This window comes from Protopterus annectens, chromosome 4.part0 (assembly GCF_019279795.1).
Source record: "Protopterus annectens isolate FY-2018-M chromosome 4.part0, PAN1.0, whole genome shotgun sequence".
Taxonomy (NCBI): Eukaryota; Metazoa; Chordata; order Ceratodontiformes; family Protopteridae; genus Protopterus; species Protopterus annectens.
Genome location: NC_056733.1, coordinates 1,139,636,882 through 1,139,659,896, shown reverse-complemented (window position 1 = coordinate 1,139,659,896; position 23,015 = coordinate 1,139,636,882). Strand labels below are relative to the sequence as shown.

General features: G+C 37.3%; 1 protein-coding gene across 4 annotated transcripts in view; it reads right to left on the bottom strand.

Annotated features, from left to right (window-relative positions):
- The window catches only part of SH3PXD2B (SH3 and PX domains 2B), a 1,471,413-nt gene that overhangs the window by 340,594 nt on the left and 1,107,804 nt on the right, over positions 1-23,015 (bottom strand). The window lies entirely within an intron of this gene.

Genomic DNA, 23,015 nt, shown 5'->3' with positions numbered 1-23,015 from the left:
TCACTTGAAAAAGATTTGCTTTGTTTTAGCTATGCCCCCCCCCCACACACACACACACACACACACACACACACACACACACACACACACACACACACACACACACACACACACACACACACACTACCTACAGCAAAGGAACAAAGTAGTTAGTCCAGTAGCTTATACTCATGCACCTTAGAAAAAATATATAAATGGCCACTAAACATGCTAGTTGTGTAAGATATGCTTTCCACCAGTCTAAGCCTCCAGGAAAACTCTAGGGAGGTAAATGGACTGGTTATGGAAAGATAAGTCTTCCGTGAGGAAATGAGGATTCATTCTTGATGAGACTTTTTCCTTTTGGAAAAGAAAACAATATCCTTTATACAAAACAGCCCCAAGGTAAGCCTAGCAATGTTACTATGGTCATCAGAAAGGGACATCCAAGCTACAAATTTCAGATCTGCCACTTTGCTTTGGATGGTTCAAAGATCAGCAGACACAGTAACATATCAATCTCTGTCAGTGGAAGCCTAAGGTTAAAAAAATAGAAAAGAAGAAGTTAATAAAGCAGCAGCAAAGAGAAAACCAGACGGAAGCTGCACAGAGAATGTGAAACGTGCAGCCAGCAATGACCCAATGACCACAGAGCAGAAGGTATAATTCTAAGCAATGCAAGTAGAAGGACACAACAACATACTACTAAAAAAACAAAAAAATGGAAGATGTGGAACACACTAATCACTTTATTTGCTACAAGATTAGTGCTTTCATCTGTAAACCTTAATCAGACTTCAACAGATACATTCAATAGTAGAGTTGGATTAAATACCCCATGATTCAAATTCCCTCCAAAAACTCATACAATTAACATTTAAAGAGACATTTAAAAACATATAACATAATTGTTTAAACATTTAAAAACTTCTGAATAGTAATAATCAGCCACTTTTTGCAACATCCTACATGTAGCGTTGTGTAAAAATGATAATAATAAATACATAAAAGGCAAAATTTAATAATTAATTATCAATTAAAATCTGTATATATTATTTCATAAAATTGGTAACCTCACATTATGTAGTTATAATAGGTTATTAGTTTTAATCTCAGAAGACAATAAATAGAACTGATGTCATTCAAACCTGGCCATGAACAAGCGTCCAATCTCAATTGCTAAATCAATTCTTTCTTCTCCAAATATAAATCTATCGGGCCACCCCTAGGGTTACTTCTAATATTGTCTATGACCATATATTGAAATGAGTGGTCAGAATATTCTAAAATATGTTTTGCTAGGGCATTTGATTCCTTACCTTTTCTGATACTATATTCATGTTATCGATCATGGAATCTCCTTTCTGTTTTGCCCACATAAAAACATTCACAAATTTTACATGTTGCTAAATAAATAATGTTCTTAGAATCACAATTATATTTATTATTAATGTTATACATCTGCCCTCTTATTAGAAATGAATTCCCAGTCCATACTTTCACACAGTATGGGCAATGTCCACATTTAAGCATGGATTTAGTACCATTAATTTCATTTACATTAACATTTATCCCCTCCAGTATATTCTTAAAGCTCAGGCCCCTCTGATATACTTTCTTTGGTTTATAAGGTATATTGTCTCATATGAGTTTTTCACCCATAAGGATGTTTCAATTCTTATTAAACACCCATCTAACATATTCATAATCTGCACTATATGTTGTGACCAAGGCCGGTGGAAATTGGGTAGGTGTATCCTCCACCCTGTGAATTCACATACAGTTCTTAATTGTATCCTTTTTTTTACATGGTTGATCTGCACCACCAAAACAGGGCTAAAATGGCTCAAAATCCTTTAATTACTGACTTCATTGATCAATTCATTAATTAGGTTACTCGGATAGCCTCTACTAACAAACATAGAGCTCAACAATTCACATTCTTGTAGGACGTTGCAAAAAGTGGCTGATTATTGCTGTTTAGAAGTTTTTAAATGCTTAAACAATTATGTTATTATTTGTTTTCAAATGTCTCTTTAAATGTTAATTGTACAAGTTTTTGGAGGGAATTTGAATCATGGGGTATTTAATCCATCTCTACTATTGAATGTATCTGTTGAAGTCTGATTAAGGTTTACAGATGAAAACGCTAATCTTGTAATAAATAAATTGATGTGTGTTCCTCATCTTCCATTTTTTTATAATTCTAAACAACACAGGGATAAGAAGGCAGCCAGTAAAATTCTCTCTGCAGAATAACATTATCTATCAGTAGCCAAGAGGTGAATAGGGTAATGACATCAAAGACAGGGGAATAAGTCAACCAGACTACAAGAATTCCTGCATTTACTTCCTTGATTCCACTTTGGCCCTGAGAGCAATTCATTATGTTGGGAAAAAGATGAGCAGAGAGAAGCACAACTAAAGGATGGACGCTGGGCCAGCAGCAGAGGAGTTCAAAGTAAAAAAAAACACCTGTCAACAGTAACCTGTCTCTATTCCAACTATGAAGCCCACTCCAGGAACTCTAGGAGTATCCCCTCATCCCTTAAACATACTGGCAACCTTTCTAATTTCAAGACCAAAAAAATATCTATTTGACAGCTGGAGCAACCCTCACAACAGATGAATGCCCACCTACTCACTGTAGCTATGCCTTTCTCACTCTAAATTTACTAACACTTCCATATCTTAGCAGGTAATAATGACCTAACATCGAAAGAAGATCTCACCCCAATGACACCTTACTTCTAATGTAGGCTCTTCTACCTGTTCATCCAAGGCTTACTACTATTCATATTCGTCTCGTGTCCTTCCGTAGCATTCTCATCTTTCTAATAAACTCCCTCTCCATGTCCTTAATCTTCCATCTGGCTCATTACTTTTCCTCTGTCTCAGTCTATTCTGCTTTGTACTTTGGCAGCAGAATACTCTATTACTTTGAACCTCAGTACATTATTAGAAATACGGTCAATATTTTGAAGAAATATGTATTAGCTTGCTTGACATAGGCTATCCACTTCTGTAGTATGCCTTGCTACTTGTAGTACTTACTATATTCCAAATATTTCTGTAAATGTATTTTACTCTGTGTTTTTATTTGTTATGGGGACTTTCTCCCCTTGTACGTAATTTATTATCAACTACTGGAAAATGTGTGTGCGTTTTTGTACTGCCTTTCTCTCCAACACATTATAAAATATTTAATCTGTTGTGAGGCTTTTTCTCCTTATATATAGTTACACAGGTAATATTTAAATGTTTTTGAATGTGTTGCAGAGCTTTTCTCCCTGGGTCTCCACTGAAAATGCATTTGGCTCAGTTGGACTTTCCCAGTTATCAAAGGCCAAATAAATAAAATAAAAATAAATACAGTATAGTTTTAAGGAAATAATGCAGCCAACAGGGAGTTCCGTGTAGACCGATTCTACCTATAAGTAGTCAGCCCTTGCTAGCTAATCAAGAACTTCAAATGCAAATGACATCACAGACCAGCAAGCCAATCAGACTGCAAAAGTGTTCTATATTGGCACTGCTCACGATGCATTATGTTGGGAGGAAGCAGAATAAGCAGCAGGAGAATTGGGGAGGCCCAAAAAAAGCAACAGAGAAACAGAACGAATGAAGCATGGACAGTAGGCCTTTAGGAAGATGAAGAAAGTCAAAGGTTCAAACAATCAAATGAATACTCTCTCTCTTTTTTTTTTTTTTTTTTGGAGCTAAAGATCTTTGTGCGGAGGCAAATTAACCTTGGAAAAGAGCCTCTGGAAGTCATACATTCCAGTCATTAAAGTGCCAGAAAGGCTACGAGATGACATCCCTTTGTGACAGGATAACATCAAGGCATACCTCTCAACCTCTTATTACAAGAAATTTTGGCAAAGCCAAAAATAATGGGGGGGGGGGGGGACAAAGGCCCAAAATCAGGCACGTTTTTTAATTATCGCTGTTATAAACTTAGAAAAGTTTAACAATAACAGGTTTTGTGTTAGTAGGTACTTTCTGTAGGATATGAAGCCTAAAACTCAAATGTCAGTCATGATTTAATTACTTCAAACTTTGCCAGAAAACCACATATTTTATGAGAAGCACACCAAAAATATGAGGCAAAAATCTGGACAGGTAAGAGGTATAGATCAAGGTGAGATTTTAACATATTGTGTCTATGGGAACAGAACTTCTAGAAGAAGGAACACTTCTAAGTAAATCAGAAATGCAGTCAGTACAGAGCTTCCTATAGTTTAAAGCTAGCTAGCATCTCTTTCCAGAAAATCTAAACCTCTGAAGGACAGAGTTATCGGGGCAGGAAAGCTAGTTACACTACAAGCAGTAACGTGCTTCTCCAGCTTGGTCCTTTTCAGTCACAGTATCACTGAGCATGTTTGTGGGAAGTTCTGAGACTTGCCACAGCTTTAAACACTTTTCCTACACAGCATTGATAGGCAATACAAAACTGAAAAAACACGAAGATGAGATCACAGGCATAAAAATTAATATCTTAAGAATAACTGAACTAGAGTAGAATGCGATTCATTATTTTACAGCAGATAATCATCAGACCTTCTACTGTGGATATGAAACTTGCTGATCAAATGGAACAGCTCTCATAAGTTAATAAAAAGAATGTCAAAATCACTGTTCAGTTACAACCAAAACAGTTACAGGAAGATCACAAACAGATTACAATGCAAGCCATTGAATACTACAGTTACACAAGTTTATACTCCAGCTACACAAGTTAAAGAGGAAGAAGACAACCATCTCTATGAGGATCTGCAGCACATTTTGGAAATAACACCTAAAAGGTATTGTATTAATCATACGTGACTGGAATGCTAAAGGCGGCATTCAAAGTATAACTGGAATAATGGGCAAATTTTGGAATATGAAATGAAGGCTTGCCTTGTAATCTGCTCTTAGAGCAAGAAATCTGAACAAAGGCCCAAAAATAAGGACAAGCTTTAAATAATGCTCTTATAAACTTAGGAAGTTGCTAAAATAACAGGTTTTGCATTTGCATGAATTTTCTGAATGGTATGAAGTTTTAAACTCAGATAGATGTCATCATTTTCTCAGTGATATGACAGAAAAAAATAAGTTATGTACTCACCATAACATTCCATGTTTGCTCAAAGTCTTCTAGTTGGCTCGTGGCTAGGTAGGTATCCCATGGTGCACAAGTATAATCCCCAGATCTTGTTTGCTGCTAAAACTATAGAAAGACAGAACAAAAACTATCCAGAAAGAACAACAATAATAAAAGGTCTCCACCTGTTATGAAAAATTTTTCTGTCTCCAGATCCTTTCAGGAAGGGGGTAGGAGGATGGGTTCGTAAGAATGAAGGGCCAGATGGACTACAAACATGAAACATTATGGTGAGTACATAACTTCTTTATGTTCTGTAGTCCTATCTCGCCTTCATTCTTACATATGGGACAGCTTATCAGGGACTCCTTCAGTAGATGTACCTTGTAGAATCTCTCCCAACTCCTTAAGGAGATCTCTCTGAAGCCTTGTAAAATGTGTTAGGTAGTTCAGCGATCTGAGAGTGAATGCCGCTGATGAAAAGATACGCTTCTCGTATTTATCCATTGTTTGAGACTCCTTGTTCGGCGGATGGACAGATGAAGTCTCCGCTAATTCCTTCTTAGTGGCCACCGCCACTACCATGGCATCTACAAGAATGCCCTTGGACAAAATTTCCTTCTCCTTGGAGGCTGACATAAATGTATTGGGTCTCCTGGGGACTGGCTCCATGGCATCAGGAGTCTTCCACACCTTTCGACTAACAAGGTCTAGAAGTTCATCGAAAGGTGGAGACACTCAAGAGGCTGAAGGTTGAGACCAGAAAGCCTTCAGGTACACAGACTCCTCATCAGAATGGGTAACAGTGGGCCAGCTGCACCTCTGCTTAAGGATCTCTAAGATGTCTACAAAGGAGACATCATCAGAGGATGACTTGGGGGACCTTTCTGACTCCTCGAGGTCGATGTCGGAGGTAAGAGACTCATCCTGAGAGTCTACATGCTTCCGCTTGCATGTCCTCTTCCGAGGGGGCTCCTTAGAAGGATATTCTGGGGAGGTCGCAGAAGAGTGGGGGCCACCAGCTGGGGGCTCCTGAGGCTGTGGGTCTCTGCAGTCGAGAGAGGGAGTAGGTGCCGAGACGGAGGTCAGTGCCCGAGGGGGAAGAGTGTCGGTACCCCTGAGTGGAGTTGATGATCGGGACAGCACACTCTACATCATCTCGAAGGCCAACCTCTCCGGCTCCAAAGACCTCCTTGGCTCCAAGGAGGCAGAGGAAGTCATCGGCTCCGAGACAGCTGTAGGGTCCAAGCTCACCCTAGCTGACGCACAAAGAGGGAAACTGGGAACCGAAGAGGTCCAGGTCCAAGCATCCCTGTCGGGCTCGACTGGAGAGCTTTGGCTAGTAAGACACCTCGGATGGCACCAAAGGTTCGGAGCAGAACTCGGCTCCGAGACAGCCTCGAGGGGAGCTGGAACCAAGGGTTCCACAACCAGCGGTACCAAGCACTCCGGCTCTGAAAGCCCAGCACGGCTCGGAGGAGGAACCACAGAAGGGGAAATGGACTCAAGTGGCTCCAGGACCGACTGAGTCAGAGCCAACAGCATTTTTGGCAAGGCAGACGACTTCAGGAGTCTCAGCACTACTCTCTCCACATCTTCTTCTGACAGGCTCCTAGAAGACCTGGAAGACAGTGTGGGAGATCTGGACCTCTGCAAGATAGGGGACCTTAAAGTTGGGGAGATCGACAATGGATCTCTGGACCAGCTCCGATGTTTGCTATCAGTAGTCGGCTCCAAAATGCATGGGGCCAACACTGGAGTCATAGTATCAATGGCCTCGATCAGTTCCAAGATCAGTGGAGCCGAGGAGGGAAAAGTCTTGTCTGGTTTCGAAAATTTAGGAGGTGGTTCCGAAGCACTGGATGGCGCCGGGGAATGCTTCTTGGAAGGTTTAGCCTTTTCTTTTTTAGATGCATGAAATTTGGAGGAAGACGACGAACTGGCCAAGTCTTATTCGAAAGAAGGCTTAAGGAGACCTTTTAATATTAGTTTATTCTTCCACTCCTGTAAGACTCTGGCATTGAAAGAATGGCAAAACAAACATGTTTCTTACAGATGGATGGCTCCAAGGCAATACATACAGTTACTGTGGCCATCGGTAATAGACATGTTCTGAGAGCATTTTATACATTTCTTAAACCCCGAGGGTTTATGATCTTTTGCCTCTTTAGACATGGTACAGGGATGCAGCAAAAAAAACACCACCTAAACACAACGAGGACTAGGTCCTCTAGCTTAAACGGGTCTAGCCCTTACTGCACTAACAGTCATACCACCATGAGGAGTAGGTCCTCTAACTCAAACAAGCCTAGCCCTAGGCAGGGAAAAAGAGAGAAAACTAGGTCCTCTAACTTAAATGGACCTAGAAAAGAGAAGACTAAAGGTCAGAAACTACCAAATATACTGCACAAACACACACAAACTATAAGCCAGAAAATGTCCACTGTCTGAGAGGAACTTACTCAAATTCTATGAAGTAGAACCAAAAGGGTTGGAAATATCAAGAGCCCTTGTCAGCTAAATATCCAACTAAGAACTAGGCAGAAATAGACTAATGTTAACTCACTAATACTAATAAACACCGCACACTAAAGAACATTGTACAGGGAAAGGTGAAATTGAGCGCAAACGCGCACCTTAACAGCAAGCACTAAATATTTAATTAATAACTATTACATTAATGAACTACCAACTCTCTAAGCTAATAAGCACAGCAATTAACAAGGGGCAAAAACACCCGTTAAATAGAACAAACTGGCACACAGGATACCAAAGGGAACAACAAGGCCAATGGCCAATCAGTTCTCAACAATAATTATCTAAAGTGAAGAAAGAAAACACTTCAGCAAGACTAAAACTACACTAACACTTGTAAAACACTAGCAAAAGCCATATAACTTGACATGTTAAACTGTAATACAAAAAACCCCAGCAAAATGTGTTAAACTTAGCCACGGCCAAGAAGAAGCACATCTGAACTCGTCGACGCGGCAAACGAGATCTGGCGATTATACTGGTGCACCACGGGATACCTACCTAGCCACAAGCCAACTAGAAGACTTTGAGCTTTGTAATAGGCCGAGTCAGAACAGAGGATCGGCTCCGAACCCATATGTAAGAATGAAGGCGAGATAGGACTACAGAACATCTAAAGATTTTATGAGGAACATGAGGCAAAAATCTGGACATTCTGTGAAAATCTGTGCAGTTGAGAGGTATGAGCAGGACAATGACTAGTACAAGTCTACCAGCAGAATTCACTGGTCATAGTAAACAACATCTTTTAACAGCCAAAGGGACGTTTTGTATAAAAATATCTCCAGATTATCACTCATAAAAGTAGACTGACTATAAACTTTGTAGTCAGACATGGAAGCAATGCATACAGTCAACAAAAAACAGAACTTTGGGCTGACTGAGGCTCAAACAATTGACTTCTTATAATAAAGTGTAAAATTAAATTAAAAAATACAAGAAAAACCTCCAGGCCAAGAAGATATGAGTTCAACAAGACTCCAAATTAATATGTAGTGGATATGAAGAACAGATTTAAGGAATGAGACCCGTTTAACATGATTGGCTGAAGAACTATAGACAGAAGTTAATTATATTGGCTATAAGTGGATAATAAAACACATTCCGAACAGAAAGAAGATTAAGAAGGCAAAGCAACAGTCTGTGAAGCCTTTTAAAGCAAATATGGAAAGGAGGAGTCCAAAATTCAGTGGAGGTATGGATAACATATTAAAGTGAATGCAGAGTTTCAGAGCACAGTAAGGAGAGAGAAGGAGATATCTTTAAATAAGCAGTTCAAAGAACTGAAGGGTAATAAAACAGAAAAGCAAGAAATCTCTTCAAGGAGAGTGGTCATATTTAAAGAAACCTTCAGATAAAATGGCAAGAAAAAAGACAAAGATGAAAGAGAACAAAGAAGACATTAAGAGAAGGTGCAAGAATATACAGAAAAATGATATACAACGACTCTATGCATACGAGGGTATGTTCTTGCATCTAGAAACAGACATCCTTAGAGTGAACTTAAACAGGCCTTGAAAGCCTTGCTGATAACAAGGCCGAAAGAAGTGATGGAACTTATGCTGAACTGCTAATAATCCAGAAAATGATACTGTTAGAGTGATGCTATTTGCCAACAAATTTGGAAAACACAACAGTAGCAATTTGATTACAAAAGATTGATTTATATTCCAGTCCCAAAATGGGTAATGCTAAAATGTGTTCAACTTATCTAACAACTGTACTTGTTTTATATACTATCAAGACAATGCAAAAGATCTTGCAAGCTAGACTCCAGCACTACACAGCCCATGAACAGCCAGATGCATAAGCTAGTTTTAAAAAAAGACACAGGCACCAAAGATAAAATTGCCAGTAAGTGTTGGATAACAAAGAAAATAAGGAAGTCAAAGAAAAATATCCAACAGTAGTAAAAATAATATCTATTTATTAACCAGGTAGGCCCACTTGACGCACAGTCCCTTTTCAAGCGCACCCTGGGAGCAATGTCTGGTTAAGCGACTTGCTCAAGATCACACAGTAGGCAGATGGGAGCTGAGGGGAGTCAAACCCTGTATGTCAGTATATATATCACACAACCTTAACCTCATGTGCCAACTGCCAAACATTAAGAAAAATACATACTTCTGCTTTATTGATACTCTAAGGTCTTTGACTGTTTGTACCATAACAAACTGTGCCAAGTTCTTACAGAAATGTGAATAAGGCCATTGTATTTGCCTCATGAGGAATTTGTGTGCCGAACAAAAAGCAGCAGTTAGAAACAAATATGAAATAAATGACTGGTTCAAGACTGGGAAAGCATTATAGCAAGGCTCTACACCGATACCTTACTCATTTAAATTTACACACTGAATTTATAATGCAAAAAATAGGTTAAATGAATCAAATGACAGAATCAAAATTAGTGAGAAAATATTAGCAACTCAGATATGCAGATAACACCATTTTGTTGGCTGAACGTATGGAAGCACTGAAGGTCCTGTTAGTGAAGGTAAAAGCAAAAAGTACAAAACTGGCTTACTGTTCATCACCAAAAAAAGCTATGTTACCTGACTCTATCATTTTTTGCAAAACACTGGAAGTGCAGAAAGTGACATTTTATTTTTTCTAGGCTCAAAGATAATTGTAAATGGTGACTGCAGCTATAAAATTAAAAGATACTTTTTTCTAAGGAAAGCTATGGCAATTTTGAATTAGATATTAAACAGCAAAGCATTATTAGTCAAAGCTACACAGAACAAGCTAAACTTAATAAAAAAACAAACCACGAAGTAGATGAACCACCAGGTATAAAATTTTATTCCTGATATCTCGGCCTTTCGCCTTCAAGGGATAACAAAGGACAAAAAGCAGCATCCTAAATACCCTAAGCAATAAACTATTACATTAATTAGGTAACAATAATTGAATAATAAATCAATTAATCTCCATAGAAACCTAGATAAAACAGTATCTTACCCAAAATGGGAAAGAAATACAATTTCTCAGGAAATCTTTAAGATACAAGATGACTACGTAAACATTTGATAATTAAATAAGCAACTGTTAATTAAATAGACATTATAATATCATCCCAAAAACCATCACTATATAAAAAATATTTCTAAATATTTATATAACCACAAGATGCTACTGGAGCTCTTGGAGAAAGGGGAGAGGATGTTTTTAGTGGCTTCTGATGTTAAAAAGTTATTTATTACTAATCCAAGAGACCCGGTATTTTTGCAATACCTAAGATTCATAAGGATAGGCAAGACCCCCCCCCCCCCCAGGGTCACAGAAAAGGACTTATTCATTTTAATGGAGGGCAAAGGACAGGGGTCAAACAGGATACCAGCCACACTTATCAAAACCCTGGAAGAACTGTGGAAACTGGAAATTCTCTCTTGGTTTGACAGCTGTTTCTCTGATGGACAGAGGCAGCCATTACATCATGCCCTAACATACACCCCTTAAAATAATCCTAAGGCACAATAACTCATGGGATACAGTAAACAGAATAAAATATCCACAACAGAGCAGCTGGTCTTACAACACACAAAAATGAATAAAAGAATGACTAAAAGACAGAACAGACCAGCTAACATGATCAGAAGGTAATACAATAATTTAATGTTAGGTAAGCGCTCTCATGCCCAATAGGCACTTCATCAGACCATATAAAACATCTGTGAACAAGCACATTTAAATACCCAGTTAATGAAACAAGGCATGTGACTTATGTACAGGTCTTAAAGGAAGAATATTATTTAATCCTGAACCTTTGTCAGCTTGTAATTCCAAACTCCACTTTAACTCCATACACTCAGTTTTATTAGAATAATCAGCCCCTCTCAAATTAACATAAAGTAATTGTAAAACAAAAAATGTAAAAGAATGTTCTTTAACTGTAGTACATACATGCTTAGCTAGTGCATTTGATGCCTTCCCTCTCTTGACATCATATAAATGTTCTAAAATGCATTATTTAAAAGAATGATTCATCTTACTAACATAAAATCAAGAGCAGGATATACAGTGAGCTAAATGCACTAAATTCATACTATTACAATCAGCATAAAAGCTAACCTATATAATCTACTTGTGTATATATATTAAGAGAAGGAAGGCATCAAATGCACTAGCTAGGCACGTATGATGTTTTATATGGTCTGATGAAGCACCTATTGGGCATGAAAGCACTTACCTTACATTACAGGCTGCCAGGGTCAGAGAATCAACCAATGATGATTTGCAAGGCTGACGGGAATTTCCTCATTTAACATTATCTGTGTTTGATACATAAGAAGTTGGTGACTAATAGACTGAATTACTTGTTGAAGACCTGTATGTTCAGTCTAGCACATAGTGCAGAACACTAAAACTCCAACTTCTTAATGAGTGACTTTCTGTGTCAAGGGTGTAGGGTTCGAATCTTTGTAGATGGGGATTGACATAATGGTTAAGGTCTTTACCTCACTGATACAAGGGACGAGGATTGATTCTGACCTTGGTTACTGGTTAGGTTTTTAATACTTTGCAGACTAATAGCCTAGTACTTCCCTAGGAACCTAAAAATTAGGGCTAAAGTCCTTTGTAAGACAAATGCTTGAAACAGGAGTCAGATGTCATGTCATCTAAACATGGGCAGAGAAGTGGCAATAGAAGATCAGTACAGATAAGTGTGCAAGGTTCTGCATTTTGGACATGTCAACCAAAAAGTCATATACAAATTAAGGGATTCTTATCTAGGAGACATTCAAAGGTGCTTAGGAATACCAAACACATCAACTGTGGCTATCAAGGACAAACAGACACGGGAACAGGAACATTGAAAGTGTTGGGGCGTATTTTATGGGTCAAAGACATAAGGGACAGGGTGATCATAACTCCCAACCATACCGAATTACTCGGTTTTTACCGAGTTTTGGGGTCTAAGTAATGGGGTGCCACGATTCCCGAGTGGCACCCCTTCATTTACGATTTTTTCCCAGTTTTTTTTCTTTCATGTTTGAGCTGGCGTCATCACGTGCGCGGTGATGTCAGCCTGTCAGAATTGAGCTCAAGGGCTCACGTACACGCATTGCTACTGTTTGAATGAATTTGGATTTCCAGCTGTCTGCGAGCGAGAAGTACAGCATGGGTATAGTACTGCAGAGTGAATATTTCCAGAGTGGAATTAGTTCATGGCAAATGAGCTTTAAGGTATTTTTAGAGTAGTTATCGTCTTCTCTGTCTAAGTGCAGCATGCAGACTCTGAGCTTTCGTTTGAATAATTAGCTAGCTCATGAAATCAGCATAGTCCAGGAATTTATTTTTGGATAGCTCTGTGTATTTTCTGTAATTATCTGCTGTGTAGCTTAATTTGGAGCAGAAGCTATAGTCTGTATTTTCTCTGCTGTGCTGTCACTGTAGCTTAAGCTTTAAGGTATTTTCCGCGTGTCTCTAAGACAGTGCAGCGTGCAGAACTGTTGTTTGAATAATTAGGTAGAACGGTTATCGTCTGTACTGACTTGAGCTTAAGCTTTAAGGTATTTCACAGCAGTTATCTGTATTTTCTCTGCTGCCATGTAGCTTAAGCTTTAAGGTACTTGTTCCTGTCTTTCTAAGACAGTGCAGTGTGCAGAGCTGTCGTTTGAATAATTAGCTAGGTAGAGCCGTTATTATCGCCTGTATTGAGCTAAGCTTTAAGGAGCATATCATCTGCATTTTCTATGCTGCTGTGTAGCTTAAGCTTTACAGTATTTCCTGTGTGTCTCTCTAAGAGCTCTTGTTTGAATAATTAGCTAGCTCGTATTTTCGGATATCTTGTCTGTATTTTCTCTCTGCTGTGTAGCTGCTTTTAAGGTATTTCAGAGCAGGACTTAAGCTGTTTCGGAGCAGTAATTAACTTTTGTTCTTCCTATATGGGCCTTCACTTGCATTAATGTTACACAGACTGTTATTTTCCCTATTTTTTCGTCCTCTGATACAATTTTCATTTTCAAATTGTACTAAATGTTAATAAGACATTCCAGGGTAAAGGCTAATGCTAATTAGCCATGTGTTGTCTCACACAAACGTCTGTGGGAAGGATGGTATGCATGGAATCATTCAGCTGAGTAAATTAGCATGCTCTGTCACATTAAACAATACAACCAAAATGCTGTATTTGCCCTGTAATAGCCAATAGGGAGACTGCATTTCATGCAATATAAGGTAAAATAAAGCATGTGTATATGTGTGCAGGGATATGAGTGGTCTTCAATAACCATGTGTGTGAGATTGCATGTCTACCTGGCTAATTACACCAGGGCATTAGGCAAGGAAATTATTTTTGTAGGGTGTGTGTGTGTGTGTAGACTTTTATGATGGAAATGTTCTAAATTGGTCAGTTTTGTCATTATTGGTTCATGCATTTTGTTTCATTGTCTACTGAAAAAATGTTCAAACAATAAATTTAAAATGTGCTCTGACTTAAATCTAACAAGTGTGCTGTATTATACAAGGAATATAATTTAATAAAGTTAGGAAGGTGCATCAAAGAACAAGTACTTTTTTTGTGTGCGAAAGGGGCCTATGATTTGAAAATGAATAAATAACTCCCAAACGCTAAAGGTGGTCTGTCACAAAAACAGTCAATATTGGCAGAAAAAAGACAGAAAATCCACCCAAGGATGGCCAATCAACGAAATCCACAAATGTTCCAATTAAAATGTAATCCTTTAATACGAATAAAACTTTGACTTGAAAATAAAATGAAAAATAAAAAGCTCAAAACTGCCCCTTGAAGATATCCGATAAGCGCTTTCGACTGTTGTCTTCCTCAGATTGTATAAGACACTAGGGACTTCCATTTCCTTTTATATATGAAATTCTATACTGTTTGACCAATCACCATTGATGAATACTTGGCAACATCCAATCCTATCTTGTTATCTCAAGATTAATTTGCATATAATCAACTCTATGCTTCTGTTTCCCGCCTTTGACTATGTAAATTAGGTTCCAGTCCTTCATTTTGATTGGATGTATATTGTGTTATTGATGATAATGTGAGCAAAGTGAGTATTACTCTTCCATTTTCCTTTAATTCTCAAGACCAATAACAGGTGGCGCTGTTCTAAATGATGTAGTATCCATAAGTAAATAGAAGCATTCATAAACACTCCAAATATTAAATCTTCAAAGAAATTTGTGAATATAACTTTCTATTCATTACAATGCTATGCAGGTATGATGGATCTTTACCTGCATAATCAAAATAATGCCACTTAAAATTATGGAATTACAATAAGTGTCCTTCAACTAAATTATATCACATTTCGAAAAATACAACCAATGCCTTCTTCAGATGTTATCTCTAAAATACCAAAGTCTTGCCAAAAACAGGAAAGCGTGTGAACAGAACAGCAACGCTAACTGTTCACTTTCCAATTTCTTTCAAGCAAATGAGGGAAATTACTTCCTTTTTCATAAATATTTTAGTTCTTTCAACTAACAGCAAACACTTTGATTTTGTCACTGAAAGTGACTTCAACATGTATTAAACCATTGGTAGCACGATCTTGTTTTTCATTTAATCATTAATGTAAGAGTTCATTCCTTTTTCCAATAAAAATATATATAAAATATGAGGAAAATGATGTTGTTCGATAAACAAGCAGTATAATATCCTTTAACAATGGCCAGAATAAATTTGGCCTTAATCAGGTAAAATTCACTTGTTGTTACTATCCTCAGACAAAATTCAAATTACAGGTTTGTCATATAGTTGGCGCAATAGTTTTGTTGTTATATACTACTTCTGTTCTTAAATATGAAAGTAACTTTCATCATTATATTCTCTTCATTCCTTAATATAAGGATGTATTCCTTTTATTGATAAAGATATGAAGAAGATGGTGTTGGCCAATAAGCGGGCAATAAAATGTCCTTTGACAAAAGCTGAAAAAATGACTTTGGTCTCAGTCAAATAATGCTCACATAGTATTGCCTTTGTCAGTTGACTTTAAAGTTGTAAATTTATAGATGGCACAGTGGATTAACTACACTTTACATCTTCTGTTCTTTAAAACAGATTTAAGGGGGACTATGCTATTTAAACCAGGGGATTGATCTGCCCTCAGGTTAATAATCCATTTTGTTTCTTTCAGCTCTGACAAAGTCTCAATATCCCCTTTGCGTGGACCAGATAAAGCTCTATCAATGACTTTAAATAGAAACTTGTGATTTTTATTAATTAACAACATGTTGTGCCAACGCATTATGTATTTCCTTGTTCTTAATATCCAATTGATGTCGCTGTACCCTTCTTTTGAAGCATTGGTTAGTTTTTCCTATATAGAATGATGTACAAACCTCACAGGTAGCTAAATATACAACATCTGAGGTTGTACATGTTGCTTTGATGTTAAAAATATAGTCTTTCCCTGTAACCGGATGTGTAAAGTGGTTGCTGTCATCTATCACACAACAGATATTACAATTCCCACATTTTATTGTTCCTTTCGTCCTATTATTGTATTTGGTGTCTGGATGTTAGTACATAATATTCTTTTCATATTTTTCTTGTTTTTTAAACAGAATCTAGGTCTCTTTCCAACTATAGCTTTTAGATATGGATCTTGTGTAAGCACTGGCCAAAATTGATTAATTATCTTAGTAATCTGAGCATTATCTGAACTATATGTTAGAGATAGTCTCACAAAGGTATCATTTGATTCAACATAATTTTGTCTTATGTTCCCATTGGATTGTAGGTCTTTCTCCTTATAGCCACGGGCCTTCAAGTTGTTACGCAACAGGTTTATTTCTTTAATTCTATTTTCTTCTCGATTGCAATGTTTGTGAATCCTATTTGTTTCATTCTTCATGATGTTCTTGGTTACATGTCTTGGATGCATGCTGCTGCTATGTAAGTAATGATTTCTCCAAGTATTCTTTCTATATAAATCAAAATTCAGGAAACCTTGTTCACTCAGACTGATACTGACATCTAGAAAATTGATGTTAGATTTAGAATATTCAGAAGTGACTGCAAGATGCGAAGTAGTTTGATCCAAGTATGTATGAAATCTCGTAAATTGTTCTCAATCTCTTTTCCATAGGATAAACAAATAGTCTACAAATCGACCGTAGAATAAGATGTGTTTTTTCCATGGATTATTCCTACTAAGGACAAAGTGTTGTTCCCAACCTACTAGAACTAAACTGGAATAACTATTTGCACAGGGGGTGCCCATCACACCCCCCCCCCATTTTTGTAAATAGCAACTATTGCCATAAGTAAAGTAGTTGTTCTCCAATATTAGTTCCAGCATATCACAAATAGTTCTGGTTTCACTAGCTGAGATCTTACTGATAAGTACTTGTCTCACTGTCTCAATACCAGTGTCATTTGGAATACTAGTAAAAACACTGTTTATATCTAGAGTTGTCAGTAATAAGTCTTCTTTATCAACTACATCATTCATAGCACCATTCAATTTTTCCAGAAAATCATCAGTATCCCTTAGCACAGAAGTGAAGGAGCTTAAGATCCGTTTCAATTCCTTCTCTACATATAAGGATATGTTTTCAGTAGCCCATCCCCGTCCTGAGATAATTGGACATAGGGAGGGTCTGTTAAATTCTTATGCATTTTTGGCAGACCATTGATGATTGGAATAGTTGGTTTAGGAATGACTAAGAACTCATATAAGTCCATTTCTATTTGTCTATGTAATACCATATCTTGTAAATATGAATTGATCCTGTTAATTGCTTTAGTTATTTCAAAATGAGAAACTTCAGTATAGGTTTTGGAATCCTGTAACATCGTCAGCATTTTGTTCACATACCATGACATATCCAGCATCACTATTGCACCGCCTTTATCAGCTGGTCTAAGTGAGATCAAATGGTTATGTTGTAAACTTGAGAGAGCTGTTTTTTCCTCAGAAGTGACATTACAATAATGTCTAATATCTGGATCTGATCTCAATTTCTCAACTTCATTAGTGCAAAGTCTTACAAATAGATCTACTGCTGGATGTCCAACTGGAACAAAAGTGCTCGGTTTCCTCAGTATAGTCCTATCTGTTGTTTGATTTCCAAAAATGTGCTTTAGGGTGACATTTCGTCCGAAATATTTCATATCCAGAACAAATTCATCTAAAGATGATCTAAATGAAGGAATGAATGCTAAACCTTTTTGTAAAACAGAGTTCCGATGGTGTAATATGTTTGGAAAGGTTAACTACCAATGAATTCCTCTCCGTGAATGGTTTCCTTCTTTTTCGGTCTTGACTTGGTAGTCATTGTCCTCTGAACTGATGTTGTTTCAAAAAAATTGGTAAGGTGGTATTAGGTGGTAGATGTGAACCATTTCTCTTAGGTATGGTTCCTGTAGCTGATACTCCTGAAATATCACTATTATTATCATTATTTACTACAGCTTCTTGATTATCCTGTGGTAATAATGTGTTTTGTTGATCTTCATCTGGCATGGTGTTAGAGCTAGAACTACTATCCATAGGCAAATTTTTTTCTCTTGTTGGTTATCAACTGTGGTCTCTGTTCATTCGATGTACCTTCTTTGGGCCATTCAAAAGTTCTTCCTTGTTTAAAATCATTAACATCTCTGTTTAGATTTTTTATTTTCTGTTCTTTAATCTTAGATTCATATATATTAAGATTAAATTCTAATGTCTCTAACTTCTTAATTTGTTGATTGGATAATGTCATTAACTATAATTCACTTTGTTTATCCTTTATTATCTGAGCAATCCTCTCTTCCTCTGGTTTAAAATAATCCAATAGTAATCTTATATATTTAAAGCTGGTTTCTATAGTTATTGCTTGTCAGCTTGCCAAAAGTCTTGGGTGTTGATTGCCATAGCTGGGCATGCATTTGACTCGCATTCCCCTTGGGATGACTTGATAGTGTATGCATGCTTCCAAATGGTATCTCTGCCACATTAATCTTTTTAGTTTTCTTGAAAGATGGTATCAAAGCCAGCATTATTGCATTCTTCACCAGCCTCATCCAATATAATGGATTCATTATTATCAAAATGAAGATTCAACAGTGGATACACAAAATTACCAGTCTCTTCAGGGTTAGATCCATGTAAAAAATCCAAGCTGGCATGGTTAGACCTTGCTCTATTCATGTTATCATTAGCCATAAGCGTTGGGAGAAAAAAAACAACTTGCAAATGAATAAATAACTCCCAAACGCTAAAGGTGGTTGTCACAAAAACAGTCAATATTGGCAGAAAAAAGACAGAAAATCCACCCAAGAATGGCCAATCAACGAAATCCACAAATGTTCCAATTAAAATGTAGTCCTTTAATACGAATAAAACTTCAACTTGAAAATAAAATAAAAAATAAAAAGCTCAAAACTGGTAGCATGATCTTGTTGTTCATTTAATCACTAATGTAAGAGTTCATTGAGACTTTGACAGAGCTGAAAGAAACAAAATGGATTATTAACCTGAGGGCATATCAACCCCCTGGTTTAAATACCATAGTCCCCCTTAAACCTGTTTTAAAGAACAGAAGATGTAAAGTGTAGTTAATCCACTGTGCCATCTATAAATTTACAACTTTAAAGTCAACTGACAAAGACAATACTATGTGAGCATTATCTGACTGAGACCAAAGTCATTTTTCAGCTTTTGTCAAAGGACATTTTATTGCCCGCTTATTGGCCAACACCATCTTCTTCATATCTTTATCAATAAAAGGAATACATCCTTATATTAAGGAGTGAAGAGAATATAATGATGAAAGTTACTTTCATATTTATGAACAGAAGTATATAACAACAAAACTATTGCACCATCTATATGACAAACCTGTAATTTGAATTTTGTCTGATGATAGTAACAACATGTGAATTTTACCTGATTAAGGCCAAATTTATTCTGGCCGTTGTTAAAGGATATTATACTGCTTGTTTATCAAACAACGTCATTTTCCTCATATTTTATATATTTTTATTGGAAAAAGGAATGAACTCTTACATTAATGATTAAATGAAAAACAAGATCATGCTACCAATGGTTTAATACATGTTGAAGTCACTTTCAGTGACAAAATCAAAGTGTTTGCTGTTAGTTGAAAGAACTAAAATATTTATGAAAAAAGGAAGTAATTTCCCTCATTTGCTTGAAAGAGATTGGAAAGTGAACAGTTAGCATTGCTGTTCTATTCACATGCTTTCCTGTTTTTGGCAAGACTTTGGTATTTTAGAGATAACATCTGAAGAAGGCATTGGTTGTATTTTTCAAAATGTGATATAATTTAGTTGAAGGATACTTATCGTAATTCCATAATTTTAAGTGGCATTATTTTGATTATGCAGGTAAAATCCATCATACCTGCATAGCATTGTAATGAATAGAAAGTTACATTCACAAATTTCTTCGAAGATTTAATATTTGGAGTGTTTATGAATGCTTCTATTTACTTATGGATACTACATCATTTAGAACAGCGCCACCTGTTATTGATCTTGAGAATTAAAGGAAAATGGAAGAGTAATACTCACTTTGCTCACATTATCATCAATAACACAATATACATCCAATCAAAATGAAGGACTGGAACATCTAATTTACATACTCAATAAAGGCGGGAAACAGAAGCATAGAGTTGATTATATGCAAATTAATCTTGAGATAACAAGATAGGATTGGATGTTACCAAGTATTCATCAATGGTGATTGGTCAAACATATAGAATTTCATATATAAAAGGAAATGGAAGTCCGTAGTGTCTTATACGATCTGAGGAAGACAACAGTCGAAAGCGCTTATCAGATATCTTCAAGGGACAGTTTTGAGTTTTTTATTTTTCATTTTATTTTCAAGTCAAAGTTTTATTCGTATTAAAGGACTACATTTTAATTGGAACATTTGTGGATTTTGTTGATTGGCCATCCTTGGGTGGATTTTCTGTCTTTTTTCTGCCAATATGATTTGAAAATGGCCCAAGGGTAATCTTTATTCACCACTGGCCAAATGCATTTTCTTTGTGATGATGGTTTCAATGTTTTTTCAATGAATGTGAGTTTCAAGGGCAGAGAAGTTTTAATGCCAAGTTTATTTTCATTGTGAGACAGTATTGCTTTGTTTAGCAGATATTTATTGGTGGTTGTGCATTCATTGTGCTATAAAATGTAAAAATAAAATACAAATAATCATTGTAGAAGTAAAGCAGTATACATGCACACACTAGTGTTTATGGTAAATGGGGTGAAATAGCCAGGTAATGGGACACTGGAAGGGCTACAGAGCAGGGGGACTCTGGTGCCATATTTTGGTGGTCTGTTCTTCAGTTTGCATTTGAAAGCTGGCATCCCACAATTCCACTGGAGTGGGCAGGTTATGTAATTATGTATGCAAATTTTATGTTAATCAGCATACAGATTTGTACCTATTTTTCATGGGCCTTGTCCAGATTTTTGATGTTTGCAGGTTGAGAGGTATGAGGGTGATTATTCTCCCACTCTATCATGAGCCGACGAAAAAACACCAAAAATAACATTTGTAGTTCTGACTATCTTAGATGGACAGTAGGCAAGACAGCTAGAAGATCATGAAGGTCTTCAGGAGGATAAGAAGGAAAGTGTACGCAGAGCATCTGGACCTGCTAATTTTGTATTATTAGACATTGGGAGAGGGGTTATATGGCACTGGTACACAAGACAGTACACAAAAAAAGTGAAGGAGGGTAACTGTGGCACAACACCACATTAAGGAGGAGAGTCTATTAGATGCAGCTGTAACGTAGTCTAACCCATATCTGACATTTTTTTTTTTTTTATGCAGAGCTGAAAGAGACTGCATGGGGGACTAGGAACAGCTAGGGGATAGAGCATCCACATGTGGTAGAAGGGAACTGCTACATAACAGATCCATCTGAATGGATGGGCTAAATTAAGTGTTGCAGTACATTATACAACTGCTTTACTAGTCTAAGTTGATACATAGTTCTGCCTTCTGTGGGATCATGGGCAACGAGTAAGGTTAAACTGTGTAAACCAATGATGAACAAATAAAACTCAAGTTCAAAATGATCCGTAAACTATTACAAGCACAGCATGAGATTAAAGCACTGTAAAGGAAGAAGATATCTCTGGGCTAAAAATGGAATACATCTTCCACTTGGCTATGCAAACAGTCCTAAATAAAGGATCTCTGAAAACCTGCAGAACCAATGTGATAAGAGTTGCTGTTGTTGTCTTTCGGCTTTTCCCGGTTAGGAGTCGCCACAGCGGAACTCCGGTCCGCTAATGATTGGCAGTAGATTTTCACGAACGCCGAGGTGCCAGCTCGACATTCAACCTTCAACGAAGGCACGCCCATTTATGCATGTCTTTCAAACGTCCACCCAACCGTGGGGAGGAAATGTAGACTCCACACAGAAGGCACTCCCTGCACTCCAGCCGAGAATCGAACGGCAGAACCTCTTGCTGTGAGGCAACAATGCTACCGCTGCACCACCGCGGATGTAACCAATGTGATAAGAGTTTGAGAGGCCAAGTAATCGGGTAAGCTGTACCCAAGGAAGCAAGGTCTCAGGTGCAGAAGGTTATCTCTCTGTCCACAACAATGGACCTCTTACTGCTTAGACCAGAAAAATCTATGGTGGAGCAGTAGTTGTATGTGCCAGAGAGTGGCTCATCCAATCCATTATAGGACAGCAAGAAGGAGTCTTGAACATTCGAAAAAGAACTCTGCCTCAAAATGAGGAATCATTGAGACCAGACAGAAAGTGTACAGAAGTTTTCCTTCAGGCTTTACTGAGAAGTCACTTACTACTTGCAATTTCTTACTGGATGCAGCACAAAACTGTGTAGTATAACATCACCATGAACTACTAATCATCTAGCAGACCTATCGTTACACTGATTTGGTTGCATTATCCATGGAAGTCCATCTGAATACTGTTGTGACCTAAATGAAGCCCCAAGAGGAGGCTCAAGCTGCACGTTACAATGCTCACCAGCACATTAATCTCTCCTTTAATGTGAAAATTCCACCAAAAGGGTAAACTGGCCAATACCTGAATTCTAGACTAAGGTCATTATTCTGCAGAGAATGTAAAGCAAGCTGCAGCCTTCCTTCAGAAGTGACCTATTACTTCTTGTTTATCCAATCTTAACAAATGAAGTTCATGTATTTCAAGACCTAAGGAGAGAAAATGCATTAACCAGAGGATGAAAATGGGAATCATGCTACCAGTTTCAGGTTAACAGCTACCAGGACAAGGAATAGCAGTACAGGAGGGAAGATACAGAGTACATCTGAGGGAAGTAATGATCCTGCAACTACTGGTAATGCACAATCTGTTACAAGAGAGGCATGTAGATATAAACTCCTAAGCCAAGCATAGATCATCAGCAGCAGTCAGGGTCATGCAAGAGAAAGTTCATGGATTATTAGCAAGGACACCAGGT